The 21039-nt window shown below is 41.7% G+C and overlaps 1 protein-coding gene across 8 annotated transcripts in view; it reads left to right on the top strand.

Moving 5' to 3' along the window:
* LOC309369918 (uncharacterized protein) overlaps positions 1–21039 on the top strand; it is a 456081-nt gene that overhangs the window by 293844 nt on the left and 141198 nt on the right. The window lies entirely within an intron of this gene.

The following is a 21039-nucleotide window of genomic DNA, read 5'->3' as shown; positions in this document are numbered from 1 at the left end:
TTCCTTTACTATGGGAGAGAAAGGGGGTGCATAGGTCAGCATTTGCCAGCTACCTCCAAATAATATCTAATTAGTAAACAGGATTGTGTAAACTTCTATGGTGCTTTGTCATTAGAAATAAAATACTACCTTAAAAATACCACCAGTCTCAATCCATTCCTAACATAGCTCTGTTTGTAACAAAATTAGTAGTTGTAGTACTGGTTCTCATGTTGCTTTTCAGGCACAGAATTGAAAATTACAGTAGTACCTCGTTGTGAGTCCACCCCATTTAGCGTCCATTTCATGGAACGTCCACAGCAAACCCGGAAGTACCAGAACAGATTACTTCCGATTTTGCTGCTCACGCATGCGCAGAAGCGCTAAATCACGTGTGTGCAGAACGGTGCTTTGTCGGGCGTCCCTTTCGTCGAGCGTCCAGGGCTCCGGAATGGATCCCAGACTCAAAACAAGGTACATAAGGAATTCCTCAGTTCTAGTTTCAGAAATTCACACAAACTCTGCTTGTAAATTAAAAGTACAGGCTAGCAAATTATAGCCATAACTTAATGGTCTGTTAAGGATCCAGTTTAGTGGACTCCTCATTGACTGGATGTATTTGAAAGGGGTTAAGATGAGAAAAAGTACTTAGGAGGTGGCAGAACTGATGGTAGTTCACTATGACTTGTTTGCACCGTGACTTGGATTGGTCAGAGTGGCTGCTTGCGCTCTGGACCCTTGCCCCTCTAAAAACTAGCAGGGAGGGGACAGCTGGCTGATTAACGCCTCCTTGTGAGAGGAGGTGGTCTCTGCCTGCTTGAAGGGGGGCAGTGGTAAGACAATTCCTTAAAAAGCTCTCCCTGGATCCAGAAAATCTAAATAATTACCAATCAGTTGTCTCCTTGGGCAAGACTGTTGAATAGGTGGTCATTGGCCAGATCCAGATGCTCTTGAAAGAAACTGATTTAATAGATCAATTTCAATCTGGGCTTCGGCCCAGTTTTGGCACAGAAACTCCTTTGGTTGCCCTGTGTGATTACCTGTCAGGAGAAGGGGGTGGAATATGTCCCTGTTAATTCTCTTTGACCTCTCAATGACTTTTGATACCATTGACCATGTCCGAGTTAACAGTGGGTGGCACTGCTTTGCAGTCATTCTGTTCTTACTTGGATGGTAGTCTCCAGAAGGTGATGCTTGAGAAGTGCTCTTCAACCCCTTGAAGCTTTCAGTGTGGGGGTTCCTCAGTGGAGCCAGTGTGGTGTAGTGGTTAAGAGTGGTAGTCCTGTAATCTGGTGAACCGGGTTCGCGTCTCCGCTCCTCCACATGCAGCTGCTGGGTGACCTTGGGCCAGTCACACTTCTTTGAAGTCTCTCAGCCCCACTCACCTTACAGAGTGTTTGTTATGGGGGAGGAAGGGAAAGGAGAATGTTAGCTGCTTTGAGACTCCTTTGGGTACTGATAAAGCAGGATATCAAATCCAAACTCTTCTTCTTCTTCAGTTTTATCCCCTATATGCTATTTAGCACCTACATAAAACCACAGAGTGGGGTCATCCGAGGTTTTGGAGCATGTTGTCAGCAATATGCTGATGACACATAGCTCTGCTTCTCCTTTACATCTGCACATGTAGCAGTAGATGTGCTATTACTTGCCTCAGTAACTGATTGAATGAGAGACAACAAACTGAAACTCAATCCAGATAAGACTGAGGCAGTGATAGTGGGTGATTCCCTAGACTACTCTTGGTGGGGTTACACTCCCTCTGAAGGAGCGGTTATGTAGCTGGGGAGTACTCTTGGATTCTCTGCTGTCACTTGAGGCTCAGGTGGCCTCAGTGGGACTGAGTGCCTTCCATCAGCTTTGGCTAGTGGCTCAACTGCACCCCTATCTGGTCAGGGGTTACCTAACTTATGTCATCTATGCTCTGGTAACCTCTATTACTATTCCTCTTCAATACACTGAGCTCCTCACATGCATTTAGGGAGAAGAGGTACCATAGCAGCTGATCCTGCCCTTAAACTCTGCATGTTGTGGCTGAGATAGGAACGAGCTCCCTGTGCATACAACTATATATACATGTTATGGGGCCTGCAATCATGGTCCTGCCAGGGATACAGGCTCTATGCATGCTCATAGAGTCATTCCCATCTATGGCTTAATGTGCAGAGGTCAGGGAGAGCCAACACACTCACTCCTGCTTCCTTCCATCCCTTGTGATAAATGATCAAAAATGAGGATGTAAATATTATTTATATTTAGGGCTATATTATATGCTACAGAGGCAAACCTGAGTTTGCCATCAAGTGGTGTTATCTCTCTCTCTCTCTCTCTCTCTCTCTCTCTCTCTCTCTCTCTCTCTCTCTCTCTCTCTCTCGTACTTGCAAACACATTTTTTTTTGCATCACATGTATACATTTTTTGTCACTTCCACACTTTGTGTTGTTCTGTGTGCACATTTGTCTAAGATGTGCACCGTAAAAATATAATGTATGAAGTAGTCTAAGGATCTGAAACAACTGAAGTCTTCTCTTTGCATGTAGGGGTGCAAAGTGCCTTTAAAATATTAAGTATATTTTTAAAGCAAGTTGAGCTGGTTTGAGCTATTGATTTGAGAGCGGCTATTGCAAAGCCCTAGTACCATAAGCTTCACTTCCAGTGTTTTTTAGCTAATGCTCTTGAACATTGTTGCAAATTATAAAATTTAATTAGCTATAAAAATGCCAGGAGGAACATACAGCACACTATTGTCTTGATATCTTTCCTGAAATTAGTCTTTTAAAGCAAATTTGCCATATTAATCATCTAAAATATTTTTGATCACTGAATTATTAGGGTTTCCTCCCCCCCCAGCCTGTTTTCAGGTATTCATTGCCATAGGTGATTGCCTCTTAATTACTACATGGGTGCTTTCTATTCACTCGTATTAATTCATGTTTTCTGGCACGGTCCCAAACGGCAGCCTTGCCCTATATCTTCTAATTACTTCTATAATTGAATTTGCCCACTTTTCCTAACCTATTTTTTTAAACTGACTGTGCTTGTTCATGGTTTATTGTGTCTTTTTTGTGTCAGTCCTCCGCAAGCAGAATGTACATTGATTCTTTCCTCGTTTCTCATTAATTTTCAAGAGCTCTGCTGTATGTCTGTTTTTTTCAGCCTGTCAGGCCTATTGCTAGACCAAAAAATAAAATAAAAAGACTCTTATTATTAAAGGTTAGGTAAAATAGACCGAAGTTAATTAATTCATTAGTAACTCTGAGCCAATTACCGAAGCCTCCTCTTATTTATATACTTGTTAACAAGACAGAAATGAGAAATAACCATTATAGGCTTGTATCCTTCAGAAGTTGGTCAAACCCCTCTAGAACTTATGCATTTAGTTCCGCACACACACAAAAATTAAACACCGATTCCAAATTAAAGGCTTACTGTTCAATTGGCAAATATACTGAGAAGTGTTAGAGTGCATTCAGGCATGACACTTAAAGAACCTGAAGCTTCTCTTACTTCTGCTATTTGTAGGCTAGTGTGAACTAGAAAATAGAAAATAAAACTTATCCAACCAAAGGTGCATTCTATCTAATCTTAGTTTCAGTATTCAATTTTTGATACAGGGAGTGCAAAAAAGAGTTTTATCGTCACTTTTGAAAACAGCCATGTAGTACAATCTGATCCATGTCTAAAATGAGTCCCACTAGTTTCCATTGGATTTGCTCCCAAGTAGGGCCACAATTTTCAAGCAGGTTGAAAACCAGCTGAGGAGCCATTGGATGCGGTGTAAGTATGGCTTCATGGGTGGACAGAAGGCCTACCAAGTGAGATGGCACATCTACTTCTCATGGAATTCCTAACAACCCCACTGACAGCAACTGTGGCACAGCTGCGTTTAATATCACTGCTGCTAGGGCTTGAGGGGCATCCTGCACCTGGAAGAGAAGGGAAAGGATCATGCACATGCTATAGCAAGGGGCAGTGGCGTAGCATGGGTTGTCAGCACCCGGGGCAAGGCAAGTAATTTGCACCCCCTAACCCGTGGATTTGCGCCCCCTAACCCTAACCCCCAGATGTTGCGCCCAGTGCGGCCGGCACCCCCTGCACCCCCCACACTACGCCACTGGCAAGGGGAGCACACCCACTTCTGCCTCTAGCCCTGCCCACCATTGCAATGTGGCCCCCAGAAGACTACCCAGGAACTAATGCGGCCCTCAAGCACACATGAATGTAAATGTAGAGGAGATTAGCATTTTGATCCTACAGCCTTTTCAATGTGTCTGTGAGAAGCGGGTGTGTGTGTGTTATTGTTTTGTTGTTTTGGTTTTATTAGTTACTTGTGTTTTACTTTGTATTTTATCCTGTGAACCGCCCTGAGATCTCTTGATGCAGGGTGGTATATAAATTTAATAAATAAAATAAAAATAAATGTTGAGCATTGGTGTCGGTGGGGAGGGATTTTTTTTTTTAAATGCAAGATGGAGAAAAAAACCTGCTGGGCTTAGGACAGGGCAGTTTTTCCACCACAGAATCTGCATACTACCACGTTGGGATTGCTTACAGAGGCAGTTTTAGGGTAGCATGGCTGAGTGAGCTGCACTGGGCACTGGGCTGCGCGAAGTGCCATAACAATGCTGTAGAACAGAGCGTGAGAGGCAGGGGGCGCCAAATGTTAGCGTGGTACAGGGCGCCGCTGGAATTTGAGAGCCCAAAGTCCACCCCTGTTCCATAGCAAATGTGTATAGGAGTGTACCCAGAGCTGTCCATTGAAGAAAATACAACAGTGTCTTTGTTCCAACTTAGTAACTGACTTTTGCGAAATATCATTTAGAAGTACTTGCTTTATTCTTAGTGTTGCCAATTCTTCTGGAAGGGGGAAATGCTGATGTAGTGAATTTGCACATTCTTGTTTATTTCCACGCATGCCCTTATAGTGCCCTATTATTATTTTTTAGTCTATATCACGTTGACAAAAATGCTAATCAACACAATTTATTACTGTAATCACTCCCCATCCAAATTTTAATTCAAGGAGCCCTCAGTCCACCCATGTATTCCCTACACCAGGGCTGAGTTTTGGATTATGCAAAATAAGGGATATCTCTGGTCATATGCAAAGGGCAGTCCTCTCATCTACAATTTTGCAAGTGTTTCTAGCTCAGAGGATACAATTTCCAAGCAGTCGCCATCTCTTCCCTTCTTAGAAATTAACTATTAGACGTCTATGCTTAATCTATATCAAAGTTAACCAGTGTTTTTTCTGCTAAGAACTGCTGGCAACCTTTTTCAAATGGTGCAGTCAATACTAGGGCCTCTCCATGTTCACATAATCCTTCAACTAAAAAACGTCTTTTCCTGCATTCCTTCTTTTACCTCCCTCCTTTAAGATTATCCCTTTATAGTATCTCCTGCTCCCTCGGCCAATAAAGCGAGATGAGCGCCGCAACCCCAGAGTCGGCCACGACTGGACCTAATGGTCAGGGGTCCCTTTACCTTTTCTCCTCTTTCTTGTCCTCCAAATCTGCTGTGAAAATCTCCATAATGCTATTCTAATAAAATTACAACCCTATTCTGATAAAGCTGAGATTAGCTTTCAAAATTAGAGCAGGTGAAACAGTATAAAATAAAAATTATATTCAACGTCATACTGGCACCAATTTCACCAAGAATGAAATCAAAGTGGTTTGAAAACAAATGAATTAATATTAAATTCATATTGTTCAAATTCTTGAAGGCTTGTTCAGATTCTGGAATGCTGTGTTCTGGAATGTGTCCATAGTGTTGCCTATAAAGTCCTAAATGGTCTGGTACCTAGCTATCTGAAGGAGAGCTTTCTAACACATTAACCTGCCCAAATGGTCATTATTGGAGGCCTTCCTTAGAGTCCCAAAATGATATCTCAAAAATGGCTCAACAACTTTGGCAATAAATAAATAAGAAAGAAAGAAAGAAAGAAAGAAAGAAAGAAAGAAAGAAAGAAAGAAAGAAAGCTGAACAACTGATAGCACCTGAATCCATATCTCCAGATTATTTACCGTATTTATGTCATAAAATTTATACACTGCTTGACTGTTAAAAAAAAAATCAGTTTACAAAAGATGAAACAGTAAAATCAAGAAAAAAAATACAACCCTGCCTTCAACCATACAAATTTAAAATACTAAGATAAAAAATACTTCAGCTTTTTAAGCATCTGGCTAGGCTTGTCTAAACAGGGATGTTTTAGCAGGCACCAAAAATAATACAGTGAAGACGCCTACTTGATCTCAATAGACAGGGAGTTCCAAAGTATAGGAGCTGCCACACTAAGCAATCAAGTTCTTACAAATGCGGAACAGGTATTATGTGGCACCTGTAGTAGTGCCAATTCCACTGATCAAAGCGGTCAAGTGGGCACATATGGTGGAGTGCAATGCCTTAGGTAACCTTGTTCCACATTGTTGAGGGCTTTATATACTAATAATAACACCTTGAGCTTGGTTGGCCCTGTAGCAAATCAGCAACCAGTGCAGATCTCTGAGCACATGTGTTATATGCTAACAAGGCCTCACTCCTGTCAGCAATTGTGCTGCAGCATTCTACACTAACTGCAGCTTCTGGATCAAGTGTGAGGGAAGCCCCACATAGAGTACATTGCAGTAATACAGTCTTGAAGTAATCAATGCATGAATTACCATGGCAAGGCTTTCCTGGTGCAGAAATGACTGTAACCTGGAACTCCTAATGTCTGTTCCCTACAGCTTTATGTAGATATTAAATAGCACCGGAGATAAGATAGGCCCCTGCGGCACCCCATAACATAGCTGCCAGGGGGCTGAAAGACATTCTCTTGATGCTACACTGGTCCTAAAGGTAGGATTGGAACCATTGTAATACAGTGCCCTCAATTCCCATCCCCCAGAGCCAGTCCAGGAGGCCCCTGCGGCACCCCATAACATAGCTGCCAGGGGGCTGAAAGACATTCTCGATGCTACACTGGTCCTAAAGGTAGGATTGGAACCATTGTAATACAGTGCCCTCAATTCCCATCCCCCAGAGCCAGTCCAGGAGGAACCATGGAATAGTATCAAGCGAGAGGTCAAAACACAGGAGCAAAGTGGCAGTCCCCCTGCCCCACTCTCTGCAAAGGTCTTCCATCAGGGTGACCAAGGGTGACTCAGTCCCATGGCAAATCCTGAACCCAGACTGGAATGTATCCAATTTGGAATGGATCTAATATTGTAGCTGCCAACAGAATAAAACACAGTTTGTTGGCTTTGGTATGCTTTACACGGAAGTAACTCCCTTGGAATACCAGTAAATGAGGTTTTCTTCCCACTGAGAAAAGATTGTGATATTGCATTCTTCCATTCTGCTTGTCCACACACCCCACCCAACTACCACTGGTCTGCTTGTCATCACTGGGCTGTTAATGAACAGTAACTATCTTTACCTAGGCCTTGGACATCTATTTGTGTTTGTATGACCCACATAATAATAATAATAATAATAATAATAATAATAATAATAATAATAATAATAATTTATTTATACCCTGCCCATCTGGCTGGGTTTCCCCAGCCACTATGGGCAGCTTCCAACAGAATATTAAAATACAGTCATATTACTATGACTGTAGTTTGTTTAAGCTGTTTTTAATACAGAAATTTAAGTTGTCACCCACCCTGAGACCTATTGGTGAAGGGCAGGTAATATATTCAACAACAACAAACACAAACATACAAAATACAAAATGAATAATCAAATACAACCATAAAATAATTAAATACCTTACAGCTGCAGCATGTTAGAATTCCTATAGACTGTACATAATGATATTTTTCATACAAGTTGGCAAAATGTTTTGTGTGTGTATATGTTTTGTTGAGAGTTGTTAAACTGCAGATATCTGTTGCTTGTTGTATATTTGCATCTTTGTTTTCCTCTCACCAGCTGAAAACTGCCTACATCATCTTCCACTTCCCCCTTTATCTTCACAACAGTCCTATGAGGGTGGGCTAGGTTGAGAGTTCATAGTTCAGATGCCTAAATTGTGAAACAGCACAAACTTAGAGTATTTTTTGCTTGCTGTTATTCAGCATGATTAGCAACTTTTGCTTATTTATTGTAAATATCAGGACTAGGAAAGGTTGCAGTTAAAGCAAGAAGGCTGCTTTTCTGCCTTTCTTTACATGATCTGTGAATGGCATAGCATACAGTGGCATAGCGTGGGGGGTGCAGGGGGGGCCGGCCGCACCGGGCGCAACATCTGGGGGTTAGGGTTAGGGGGCGCAAATCCACGGGTTAGGGGGTGCAAATTACTTGCCTTGCCCCGGGTGCTGACAACCCATGCTACACCACTGATAGCATAAGAACATAAAAACCTCCTAGTCCAGGCCAATGGCCCATCTAATCCAACATCCTGTTCTCAAAGTGGCCAGCCAGATATGTAGGAGAAGCCTGGAAACAGGATCTGAGTGCAACACCAATTTCCCCTCCTGTGTTTCAAGCAACTAATATGCAGAAGCATACTGCCTCCAACCATGTAGGCAAAGCATAACCACTATGGCTATCTGCTGTTGCTAGCCTTACCCTCCTTGAATCTATCTAACCCTCTTTCAAACTCATCCAATTTGGCGGCTATCATTGCCTCCCATTAATATTTTTTCCCCCACTCAAGGTTGTTTATATTCCACCCCTCTTTTTCTATTTGCAATAGCCCTGTGAAGTAGGCTAGGTTAAGTGAATACAGGTTCCTAAGTAGCAGTTTTCCTCAACAGATTGTGGGAGGGAGTGATGCAGGGACCCCAAACCACACATAGTGTTTTTGGCCCAGGGAATCCTATTTGCTTCCCTGATACCCACATAGACAGCCCAAGCCTTTGCATATGGTTCCAGGTGAAAAAGTCACTCAAAGTTATCATGATAGAATCACTTAATGCATAGGTACATGCCCTTTCATGGGTCATAGTAAGATAAGTAGGCTGATCAACCAGCTCCAGCTATCTTGCTTATATTCACTCCACACTTGATATCAGTAAGGACATAATTGGTTGCTCTAGAGATGATGATATCATCACATCACAGATAATTATTTTATGTTTGATGGGGGGAGAGAAGTCGTAATTAATTATGGATTTATAATTAAGGCCCCATTGAGAAAATAATTTACAACAGGGATAACCTCATTTATTATGTGAGTATAAGTAATAGATCCTCTCTCAACTTCATGGCACTTGTTTTGAAGTACAGAGCACTATCTGTTTTTTGTTGTTGTTTGAATGGGTGTATTCATGTATTTGAAATGTAAGTGTTTTGAAAGGAATCTCTTAGTCTTTTAAGCTTCCCCCTCTACCATGTTAGACATCAATAACCTGCCAGGAGGGTGGAGGAGATTATAGGAAGAAAGATGTTTTGTTGATACTCGTGCTTATTTTTTAATTATGTGAAAACAGTGAGATGTTGTGAATGTGTGTTAATGTGCCAGGACAAAATCCAACCATAGTTTAAGCCCCCATTTATTTCAGTGAGAGAGTTAAGCTTGTTCAATAAATCTTTGCCATTAACATCACTAGAGCTAAAGCATGTTTTATTTTAATTGGAACATCCCCTTACTATTGAATGTGTGATTTCAACACTCTATCCATAATGGCATTATTTATGATTCAATGGTGCATTATTTGTAGTATTCAAATGTGCAGTTTTTTTGTTTTAGCTTTCCCCCCCAAAAAACAAAAAAGTACAACAGCTGATGGTTCATTTGAATGGTAATATACCTAAGGCCCATGGGCCAAAAGAAACCAGCGGAAGTCGTTTGACCAGCCCATGAGCCACCCCCAAACTAAGCTGCCTGCTCATGTGCTACGCTAAACCAACGCAGCGCGGGGACTCGCTTCCGTGGCACTGGAAATTGCTTCTGCGCATGCACAGATGCTGAAAATCGCATCTGCGCAGACACCAACACCAAAAATCACATCTGTCCACATGCAGACGCCGAAAATCACGGGCGGGCGTGATCCGGCCCAGGCAAGATAAACCTTGCTGACCCCTGGATTAAGGTGTGCAGTTATGAGGTTGTTCACCCATGAGGAGGACAACAGAGAATACTCCATTCTTAAGAAGGACCATACTACTGCTAACCATTTACAGAGTAATAATAATTTATCTGATGGAATGTGAAAACTTCCAAAACAATGCTAGTGTGATCATGTTAATTCTCCTGGAGATTTCTGAGGCTTTCGCTTCTCTTGACTATGGCATTCTTCTGAATAGTGTATGTGCATTAGGGTTTGTGGGCACTGTATTCCAGTGCCTCCCCTCCTATTTGGATGACCATTTCCAGAAGGTTGTGCTTAGAGATTACTGCTAAGGCATGTGACTTTTACACTGTGGTGTACCATAGGGTCTCCTCTTATCTCCCACCCTTCTTAATATCTACATGAAACCTCTTAATGAGGTCAGCTGGAGATTCAAAGCAAGGTATTATCAAGTGTGTTGATGACACACAGCTCTACTACTTGTTTTCTTCAGCCAGGTGAGGCAGTGGAAGCATCTTGAATCAGTAATGGACTGGATGGTGTCAAGAGCTCTGTGGATAATTTTTGGCAGGGCTGGTCAGAGGGGGAGGAAGATCAAGACAAGAGTTTAAAGTGAGACTCTAGGGAGGAGCACAGTGCTCTAGGAGGTGCTGGTTTGGATGCATTGGAGAGGCCCAGTGTGTTGTCTGGAGACAGTCCTGCCTCGGTGTCATCGGATGATGCTAATGCATTGAAAGAGCTGCCTGGTGTTACTCCAACTATGCCTTTCATCAGTGAAACACTCACCACCTCCAGGGCATTGTAGTGACTTTTGGAATAAAGCCTTCAACAATAACTGGGCTGTGAGTACTGTGTTCATGAGTGGGAGCCAGGACCAATAAACTACAGGTACAGGTATTCTTGGATAGAATTCAGCTGGTGCGTAGTTCATCTTTCTGATGGTGTTCAACTTGTTGTGGAAGGGATGAGTTGTTGGACTCTCTTTAATGAATCAGATTCACAGGAGAAGAAATACACAGGGTTCTTAGAAGCTTCAGAGAGCCAATTCAAAGTGCTGGTTATCACCTTTTAAGCCCTAAATGGTTTCAGACCTTGGTACCTCACGGGTCTCTTTCTGCCTGAGCCTGTCTGAACTTTACATTAATCACCAGAGTTCCTCTGTGTTCGGTCTCTGAAGTTAGGTGAGTGGTAGCAGGATAGGACTTGATCAGCTTACATGCCCTAGATGCAAAATGCCCCTAGGGAAGAATGATGGACACCAAAATCGATGTCTTTTTCAGAACCAGGTATAGAGTTAATTCCTTGCTCAGCCTTCCAGTATGATATGTCAGATAGTTTTAATAGAGATTGTTTCATTGGTTATATCAGCAGTGACGTGTGGGCATGGGCAGCTGCACAGAAGTGGCACCCCCTCCTGGGCCACTATGTTCACAGAGACATGGATGGGGTGGGGCAAGGCAGCTGCAAGCTGGGGGGACTCTGAGTTGTTGTTTGTGGCATCCTGCGCATATGCGCACACCTGCCTGCACTAACACCACCCTGGGGGTTTTTTGCCCCGCCCCATCCTCATCCTGGTGAACACAGTACAGCCATCACTGGGAGGGTGCATCCCCTGCTATAGTATATCCCTGGCCAACTGCTGCTGAATTCTTCTGGATTCTATCCTTGCTGTGTTTCCAGTGTTAATTGTTATTATTCTTTTAATAGTGCAATCTGGTAAATTGGGACTGTGTAGTTCACATTATTGACTGTTCCTCCATACATGAATTTCCTGCATATAGAACACTAGCAGGACAAGGAGAACTAGGAGCAAATGTCCCTGACATGCTAGCTTTTTATGTGCAGGAAATGATGTATGGGGAAGCACTAAGTGCCTCCACATCTGTCTGCTAACAATGAATCTAACAAGGTGTAGCTTAGATACAGTGTTACACCCCACCTAAAATAAGAAAGTAGTCTGCAATTCACATAAGGATGTTCCTTGATTTCATGGAATATTTAGCATCCACTTGTGGATTTCTTTGATATTTTAGAAGTGAAAAATATTAATAGTAAGTTGCTTTGGATTGCTTAGGTAAGATAAAGCAAATTACAAAGTACGGTATAATATCAATAATAATAATAATAATAATAATAATAATAATAATAATAATAATAATAATATTGAAGTCATCATAGAACATGAAGATATAAATCAAGTTGTAAAGACTTCAAAAACAATGGCCAATACCATTTTTAGCCCAGAGTTATTGTTAGGAATAAAATAGGTATAGAGAGTCAAAATGAGGTCTCTACATCATATAACGGGAATGTGATTCTTAAAGGTTTGTGATGTCTGGTACTGTTAGATGGATATTGGCAGGTATTGTCTACACATTGGGAATGATGTATTTTTCCAGCCACAGTAAGTGCCATCATTCAGATGCCAGACCTGTGCTTAACACTGTGCCAATTTCTCCCTGATAAACCCTGACAGTACATTGTTCTCTTGTCAAGGGGCATTATCCTACCAATTCAGCAAAAAAAAAATATTTTTTTTCTTCATTTGGACAGTACATCTTACAGACATTCCCTTCTTCTATTGATTTGTTTTCTCCTACCCCTTTCTCCTTCTTTTGTTTTCTTATCATAGCTTCAGGTTATTAAGTGCAAAGTATTGATGGGAATGGATGGGTTTTGGTCGATGGAGAGCTAATGCATCCCTAATCCGGCCATTGTTACAGAGTTGTGCTTTACTCTGGGTTCCTGATGGGGGGGAAAGGTGCAAAGCTGTTGATCCTCGTTTTATTTGTCACAAACCCATCCATCAATCAAGCACAGGCATGTCTGCATGCTGAATGACATGTGGGTCTCAGCTGAAAAAACTCGATAACAGTGTATTGTCAGGTTGCTCACTATTTTTCCCCGATAAGAAATACATTTGACTGAAATAGATAAGCATGGGACTACTAAAGACTTGGAGAGAGAGAGAGAGAGAGATACATGGCAACAGAGGCTATAGATCTTGTGTGTGTTAATGATACTTATGAGTAAATAAAATATGAGAAAGCATTCTACATACAACATGCCTTAGGTCTGTGATGTGCTCAGAGAACGGGTTATGGGAGTGTTAAAATAATCATATTTCATAGCTTGCTGCCTAGGCTTAAGCAACAGCCAAATTTATCCTCTTCAGATACATGTGTAAGTGTGCTCAAATACATCTAAGAATATAGAAGAAGACTTTTGAAAAGCAACACTAGCAAAGGAATTTACCCACTTTAAAAAATAAGAATGGTTCCCTAAATCATTTTAAACACTAATTCTTGCTTGCTTGTTTATGTAGAGCTAATAGATTTATACGCAACAGTGTCAACATGGGTTCTGCTATTATTCCTTTCACTCTCATTGCTAGTTTTTTTTGTCATTAAAAGCACTGGGAAAAATAATCTTATATAAATACATGCACATACCATTTTTTCCTCATTGTGTGTAGATATTTGCCTTTGGATATACTTTTACAGAAAAACACTTGATTGGTGTAATTTTAGCAACCAATATTTTGGGTCCTAAAAGTGAATATTGCAAACTGGGAAGGTGACCTAGAAATTCATTGGCAGTGGTAACTGGCCTGCAACCCTTCTTCAGAGACACTAAGATGAACATGTTGTAGCCCCAAGAACTAGCGCACTTTGTAAGTAAGCCATTTTCCTCTCTCTCTCTGCTTAGTGACTAGGGGCTAGAAAACTACAAAAATCAATGTGGGAGTGCTTTAGATTTGTTTGGTAAATTACATGTGCTTGGCTGCTCTATTGTATCTGGCCCATATTCCATACTATATATTTTTAGATGGAACGGCTACATAATGCATAGACTCACTATTGATTTTTATAGATTTAACAGCATTTGAATTGGACCCAATGAGAAAGCAAGGAGTTACTTAAGAAAAGCGGCTTGTTGAACCTGGGGACGTGCCCATTAATGCTGGTAAATGTTTGTGTCTTGAGAGGCTGTAATTCCAATGTGTATTTTTTTAAAAAAAAAATTGCACAGGGAAAATCTAACCTAACAAAAGAAATCAGAAATTCAAGTATTTTGTGCAAGGTTTGCTGAAGAAAATACTGTTTCCTTCGTATTCATGTGAATGGCTTTAAACATATGCACTTTGAAAACTACTCCATGGATAGCACATAGGGCAGAAAGAGGATGGAAAAGGTAATAATACATCAATAAGGACATATTAAAATCAGCCAGGGTTTAACCCTGCTTTTATTTTAACTAATTGGCTATGTTATTAATTAATACTTAATTGATATGAACAGTTTAAAGAATAGGCCAAAAATATTCTGGCTGTGGGAAAAAAATTCCCAACTAGTGCTTGATAAATCCAATACAATCCCAACAAATGCAAAAAGAATGCTTGAGCAGAAAGAAGTGACCTGTCTTCATCTCAGGGTGAGGTGTCAAGGTCAGGATACCAATTTTATATGATCAGCACTGGCTGCTAGTTTGTTTCTGGGTCCAGTTCAAGGGGTTTTGGTTTTCATCTTTAAATACATATTTATCTTGGGTGCAGTCTATCTGAGCAGCTTGACCGCTCCCTAAGATCTGTTGGGGAGTCTCCTTTTCATGTCTCTGTGGTGGCCAAGGCAAAGTTAATTAGCAGGTGTGAGAAAGCCTCCTCGGTGGCCACGTCATTCTAAACTATGGGATATCCTACCTTGAGATGTCCATTCAGCTCCTTCTCTCCCTGTCTTCCTCACCCAGATTAAAGATTAAAAGAAACTGCTGCTTGCGGAAGGTGCTGCTTGCAGTGACGGCCGTGGTAATATGGCACCCTGCACAAGGCCAAAATTTGACACTCCCCATAAGCCCTTGTGCTGTCTTCCTGAAGCTGCGTAAGACAGGCATGGGGCTTTGGGAAGGAGACATGAGGCTCTGACAGGGTCCCGGAGCCCTCCCACCTCCTTCCCAAAGCTAGAAAGCGCCAATAAGGCTTTGGGAAGGAGGAAGAAGGACTCTAGGAACCTGTAGAGTCTTGCAGCTCCTTCCCAAAACCTGACACCTCACTTACCTTGCTGTGAGAAGGCTCCGCCATTCCAGCTCAGCACCCCCAGTTCATGTGCACAGCTTGTGCAGCCCTTGATCCACCCCCGGTGCTTGTTACTTTAGAAGTATCCCTGCCCGTGAAAAAACCCATGTACTGTGGTACCTCGGGTTACAGACGTTTCAGGTTACAGATGCTTCAGGTTACAGACTCTGCTAACCTAGAAATAGTACCTCAGGTTAATAACTTTGCTTCAGGATGAGAACAGAAATAGCATGGTGGCGGCATGGCGGCAGTGGGAGGCCCCATTAGCTAAAGTGGTACCTCAGGTTAAGAACAGTTTCAGGTTAAGAACGGACCTCCAGAACGAATTAAGTTCTTAACCCGAGGTACCACTGTATATTGAAAGCAGAGGTGGGAAGTGAATCATAGAGAAATGAAAACACCAACATGTTTTAATATAATAGCATCTTATGTTGAATATACGGTATCTCTTGTGACCATTTTACTTGCATTGCTGAATGCGGTTTAAAATATTTGTCGATATTTCTCTTGAATTTTCCATGTCTTTTTCTGAAGGCCTTTAAGGGCCAGTTATGTACTTTCTTCTGGAAAAGTATATTATTTACAATAATGATACATTTAGGAAAAAAGAATAACACTCCGATTTCAGACCCTATGTTGAAGTGCCTGTACAAATCAGTACCCAAGAAATACTTTAGTGATTATTTTCGCATCCAAGAGGAGTTTATTACTACACTTTGAAAACATTTCTATGAAACATTTCAATATTAAAGCAATCACAGATTTAAAAGACTGCCACGCAGAGAACATAGCACGCTTGTCAATCAGTCATTTTAGTACAACACAATATCTACTACACTTCACCAAATAGAATCCAAGTTACATTTTAATTTGTACCTAATAATAGGCTGTTTTTGGTTTCAGAAGCAGCAATAATTTAACTCAAGAAATATGAGCCGTTTCACATGCCATGTACTTGTAATCTGTGCGGAAACTGGGGGGAAATGCAAATTCTAAATCTGATGGGTTTCTCAAACTCTAATCAATGAATGTGAATTTGATGAAATGGCATTGGGTATAAAGAAGCTTTGGTTTCTGGTGGCAATACAGCAGTTTGGGATTTGAGAATTAGGTTTCATAGCCAGAGGATCCTAGATGGTCAAATGTAATGGGCAAGAATAAATTTAAACTTCTAGGTGGAAATTATGAGGTCCAATTCTTCATTTGCCATATTCGGATTCATTTTTAAATGTCACTTCATAATATTAACTCAGTGTCTGATGTCTAAGAATGCTTATTTTAGTACTTTGGTCAGCTGAGAGAGAACTAACTACAGGAAGCACATACTGATTTCTCTCGCATCTCTTTTCTTTTTACTTTAACAATGATTTTCTGTCCAAGAACTAAAATGCTGAAGAACCCATCCCACCAATCTATTTTCCTCTCTTTCTAGGGATTTGAAAACATATATCTCAAGTGCTGTAATAAATTTATCTGCCTGGCTGATAGAGCCCACTTTAACAGAATAGTCAAGAGGTGGATTTAGGGCAGCGGTACAGCCACACTGGGCACACAGCCAAGGAGAGCACCTTCTCAAAGCCTGGTAAGTACTTGCCTGGTTTGGGGAAGGAGGCATGAGGGATCTGACAGGGTCCTAGCTTCTTCCTTCCTTCTTCCCAACATCGGGCAGGTGCTTATTGGCCTGCAAGCGTTTACTGGGCTCTAGGACCCTGCCATGGAGTTTTAGTTAAAGCTATGGTTTGCCCAGTAGTGATGTATGGAAGTGAGAGCTGGACCATAAAGAAGGCTGATCACCAAAGAACTGATGCTTTTGAATTATGGTGTTGGAGGAGTCTCTTGAGAGTCCCATGGACTGCAAGAAGATCAAACCTATCCATTCTGAAGGAAATCAGCCCTGAGTGCTCACTGGAAGGACAGATTCTGAAGCTGAGGCTCCAAGACTTTGGCCACCTCATGAGAAGAGAAGACTCCCTGGAAAGACCCTGATGTTGGGAAAGATGGAGGGCACAAGGAGAAGGGGATGACAGAGGATGAGATGGTTGGACAGTGTTCTCGAAGCTACGAACATGAGTTTGACCCATCTGCGGGAGGCAGTGGAAGACAGGAGTGCCTGGTGTGCTCTGGTCCATGGGATCACGAAGAGTCGGACACAACTAAATGACTAAACAACAACAATAACAAGGACCGTGCCAGAGCCTCACGCCTCCTTCCCAAAGCCTGGCTTAAGCCGGCACCGTGAGAATGGGGGGTGGGCATCAAGTGTTGACCTTGCACAGGGCAGCAAATTACTAAGGTCTTCCCCGGTGATACACTCCAGCTTGATAAAAGCACTCAGTGTGCAAAGCAGATCCAGTGAGAGATATGGTCTGGAGAGACTCCCAAGGGCCAGATAGAGAAGCCTGGAGGCTGCATTCAGCCCACAGTCCTCAGATTCCTGACCACAGACCTACATGTCTGCTGTCATCTCTCACGTGGATCTGAGGCCTCCAAGGTCTGAGCTGATGCAGACTGCTGCACAATAGCAATATGTATACCATCTCTCCTAACACGTTGATACAACCCTTTTTAGAGGGTCAGAACTTTTGGAAGCTTTCATGAGAACTAATTTGTCATTCCCCTCTCTCGTGACACATAGAAGAGACTTGTGTAACATATTGGCTATTAGGACTTGGATTCTTAAAATGGGGAGTGTGGGAAGGTGGATGAGAAAATAATTACAACTGCATTTCTTTGGCAGTAAATGTGCTGCACGCTCTGGAGTTCATCTCTTAACTATGTATCATTATCCACTGAGGTCTCCTTGGCTTTCTGTGTGCCCAACATTGAATCCATTTCTTTCATCTGTTAGAAAGTGGCTATATTGTGCAGTAAAACTTATCCTTTTGTGAGGCTACAGAAAACATTCCTAAGCTCTATGGCCGCCACCCTCTTAAGTAAATAGCTGCAGCTCTGTTCTTTGCAACTGCCATGGCACCTATCAAAAGTCAGTCCAAGTGGTGGATGTCTAGTGGCTGTCCAGGAACACTTGAGAGGTTAAAGACTTTGAGAACTGAGAAAGCAACTTGAAAAATGTAAATGAAAGCAAGACAGCTAGTTCATTGTCTGTCTTTCTTTCTCTCTCTCTCTCTTTCTCTCTTTCTCTATTCTCCCTCTTCCTTTCTTTCTTCCTTCCCTCCCTCCTCTTTTTTTTTAAAAAAGAGCAAAGTGCTTTGTGATTTCTCTGTGAAATGGGTGCCATGTGGAATCTTGTTACAAATATATAGTTCCAAGGGGAGAAAAATTGACTTAAAGCACATTGTGAGAGCTGCTTATTGAAGCATCAAGGACCTATGGTTCAGAGTGTCGTAAGATACAGTTTTTCCTGCTGGCATTGCTGGGAATAAACAGACACAAGACACTCACGCGTAAAGTTGCATGCACTGCTTGTCATTACCCATGAGGCATGCTGTGAAAAATAGAGTAATCATCTCACCAGTTCTAGTGGGTGAATTGCTCGGCTATAATTGTGCGGTATGTCTCATCTTCTACTTGCTGAGCAAGGAGAGCTTCTCCTCTACATGGTAGAGGCTCCTGTTTCCCTAAATGAAGCTCATGGGTTGAATGAAGTTTTCCCCCCTCACCAGGCTAACTTTTTTGTTGGTTCCTTTTCTTCATTGCTGGGTCCTAGGGAAATAATCTGTTTGCACATACTCAGCGAATTAACTCATAATTGGAAATGAGCTAGGGTCATTTCTTCCTCCAGGGCAATATGATGAACCCTCCCTTGCATACCTCTCAAGGTTTGACAGAGGAGAATAATTACTTCTCAAAAAAATAACATTTTCAAATTATGAATATTCAGTAGAAACTACTACTGTTATGATTCCCACTTCCTGCATACAACAAACTGGATAATACCAACCAGGGCCAGCTGGCCCATGAAGTAGGGTGAGGTAGCTGCCTTGGGCAGTGGATCTGGACCCCCTGGGAGGTGCAGCAGATCCACCTGTTGCTTCCTCTGCTGTTGTCTCCTCATCCTTATCCTCCACCACCTGCTCCTCTCATCCCAATGCTGATCTTCACTTTCCCTTTTCATTCTGAGGCTGATCTTCATTCTCCACTTTCTTCTTCACTCCCTGCTTTAATTCTGATGCTGATTTTCACTCCCCATTAAAAAAGAACTGTAGAGACACATGTGAGAGCCAATTCCAGGGGTGGAGCTTGATAATATAGAATTCTGTGCGAGGTCAAAATTTGGCACCACCGCCCAGCTATTGCGCTGCCTTTTCAAAGCCAACTAAGCAAGGCTCTGGACTTTGGGAAGAAGGCATGAGGCTCTGGCAGCATCCTAGAGCCCTTCCATCTCCTTTTCAAACCTGAGCAAGGGAAAGAGGCTTTGGGAAAGAGGTGGGAAAACACCCCTTAGACCCTGAACCCTGTGCAAAGGAACTGGTCACACTGCCCTAAATCCACCTCTGCCAACTCTATGGAAGAGCCTTATGTTGGAGGGGATGGGTGTTGAAACAAAAGTTCTACTTGTGATGTTTGATCCATGAGTGAACCATATTTCTGGATGGAACTCTTCTCACCAAGAGCATTGCACCAGACTCATGATAATTTGATTGCACATTCTGTATTTGGAGAATATTAGCATATTTAGTTATTTTCACAAATATGGAAATTGGCATGTCAACCCAAGAGACTCTGATGCAAATTAAAACAGAACAGTGCTAGGTTAAAATATGGCTGAGGGGTTGTCCTATTTTAGTTTGCATTTTGAAGCTCTTCAGTGGTTTTTAAAAATATGGGTTCCAATAAATCCTTAGGTTCTTTGGAAGTTGCAGATTGTAAACTCACATTTCTTCTGGTTGTGTGTGACTTTTGCCTCAAGAAGCTGTTGTAAGGTCTGTCACAGTCGTGTATAAAGTAATTCCATATTTTGCACCATGATTATAACTTTGTCCATATCACTCAGTACCCCCTCAACAGCCCCAAATTCAATTCTTTTCTTTTCTGGAAGTGCTTGGAATTGAAGTGATTCTGAAGGGTAGTATTTTGAACTGGAAACACCCAAAGGGAATATTTTTATTTTATTTATTTATTCAAATTGTATACTGCTCTTCAGCCATAGACCTCAGGGCAGTTCACAGCATAAAAATACAAGATAAAACACAAAATAAATAATAAAAACAAAACAGTAATGAATTTTGTTAGTTGAGCTTTCTGTCAATGAAATTGGTCAGAATCCACTGTTGGCATCTAATTTAGAAAAGAATTTGGACTTGCCTTCTCAACTGGCATGGGATACGGTTCTCTTCTATATTTCAACACAGATCCATACTTTCCCACCTCTTACCAGTAATAACCATTGGACCGCACCAATCTGTGGGATCACCAGCAGGTTCAGTGACCTCCATTTCCACTTCTTCCAGCTTTTTAAAGAGTGAAATTGGCACTTGTCTGGAAACAAATATGGAAAAAATGGAATTTGGTTTCAGATTAATTTTATTTGAAGTTCCTATCCAGCCCAGACCCTGGAAGAGTGTGGGATAGTCTGCGTGTGGGTTGACTGCTGACAATGTTTAATGCCATTTATCCCAGCCATTTAAGCAACACCAGGCCCTCACATGCTCTGAGTCTTAACAGGCATTGATCTCACATAAATAACTTTTCTTTCTTCATTACAATGCATAGTTGCTTTGAACCTTTCCACTGTTGCAGAGTGTTTCTCTCATTGTTGCTTTAGGTTTTTATCTGACTCTAGAAGGCTCTATCTTGAATGTAGTCTAAATAGTCAGTGAGATAACTGTGACATCAACTCCAGCGTCTAGCTTACATTCAACTGGGTACCCATCCACATTTGTTTGTGCTGCCACACTCTCATTTTAACTACTGGATTGTCCGCCAATTATTCCAGAAAGTAGTTATTTGTTGTATTGTTACACCTGCAAAGCATGCTCTTGTAAAATGTCTCATTTACATGCAGTTGTAGCAAACAGAACC

Source organism: Podarcis melisellensis, assembly GCF_964234715.1.
Source record: "Podarcis melisellensis genome assembly, chromosome: 5".
Lineage (NCBI taxonomy): Eukaryota > Metazoa > Chordata > Lepidosauria > Squamata > Lacertidae > Podarcis > Podarcis melisellensis.
Note: the sequence above shows the minus strand (reverse complement) of the source record. Positions and strands in the feature narration are given on the sequence as shown.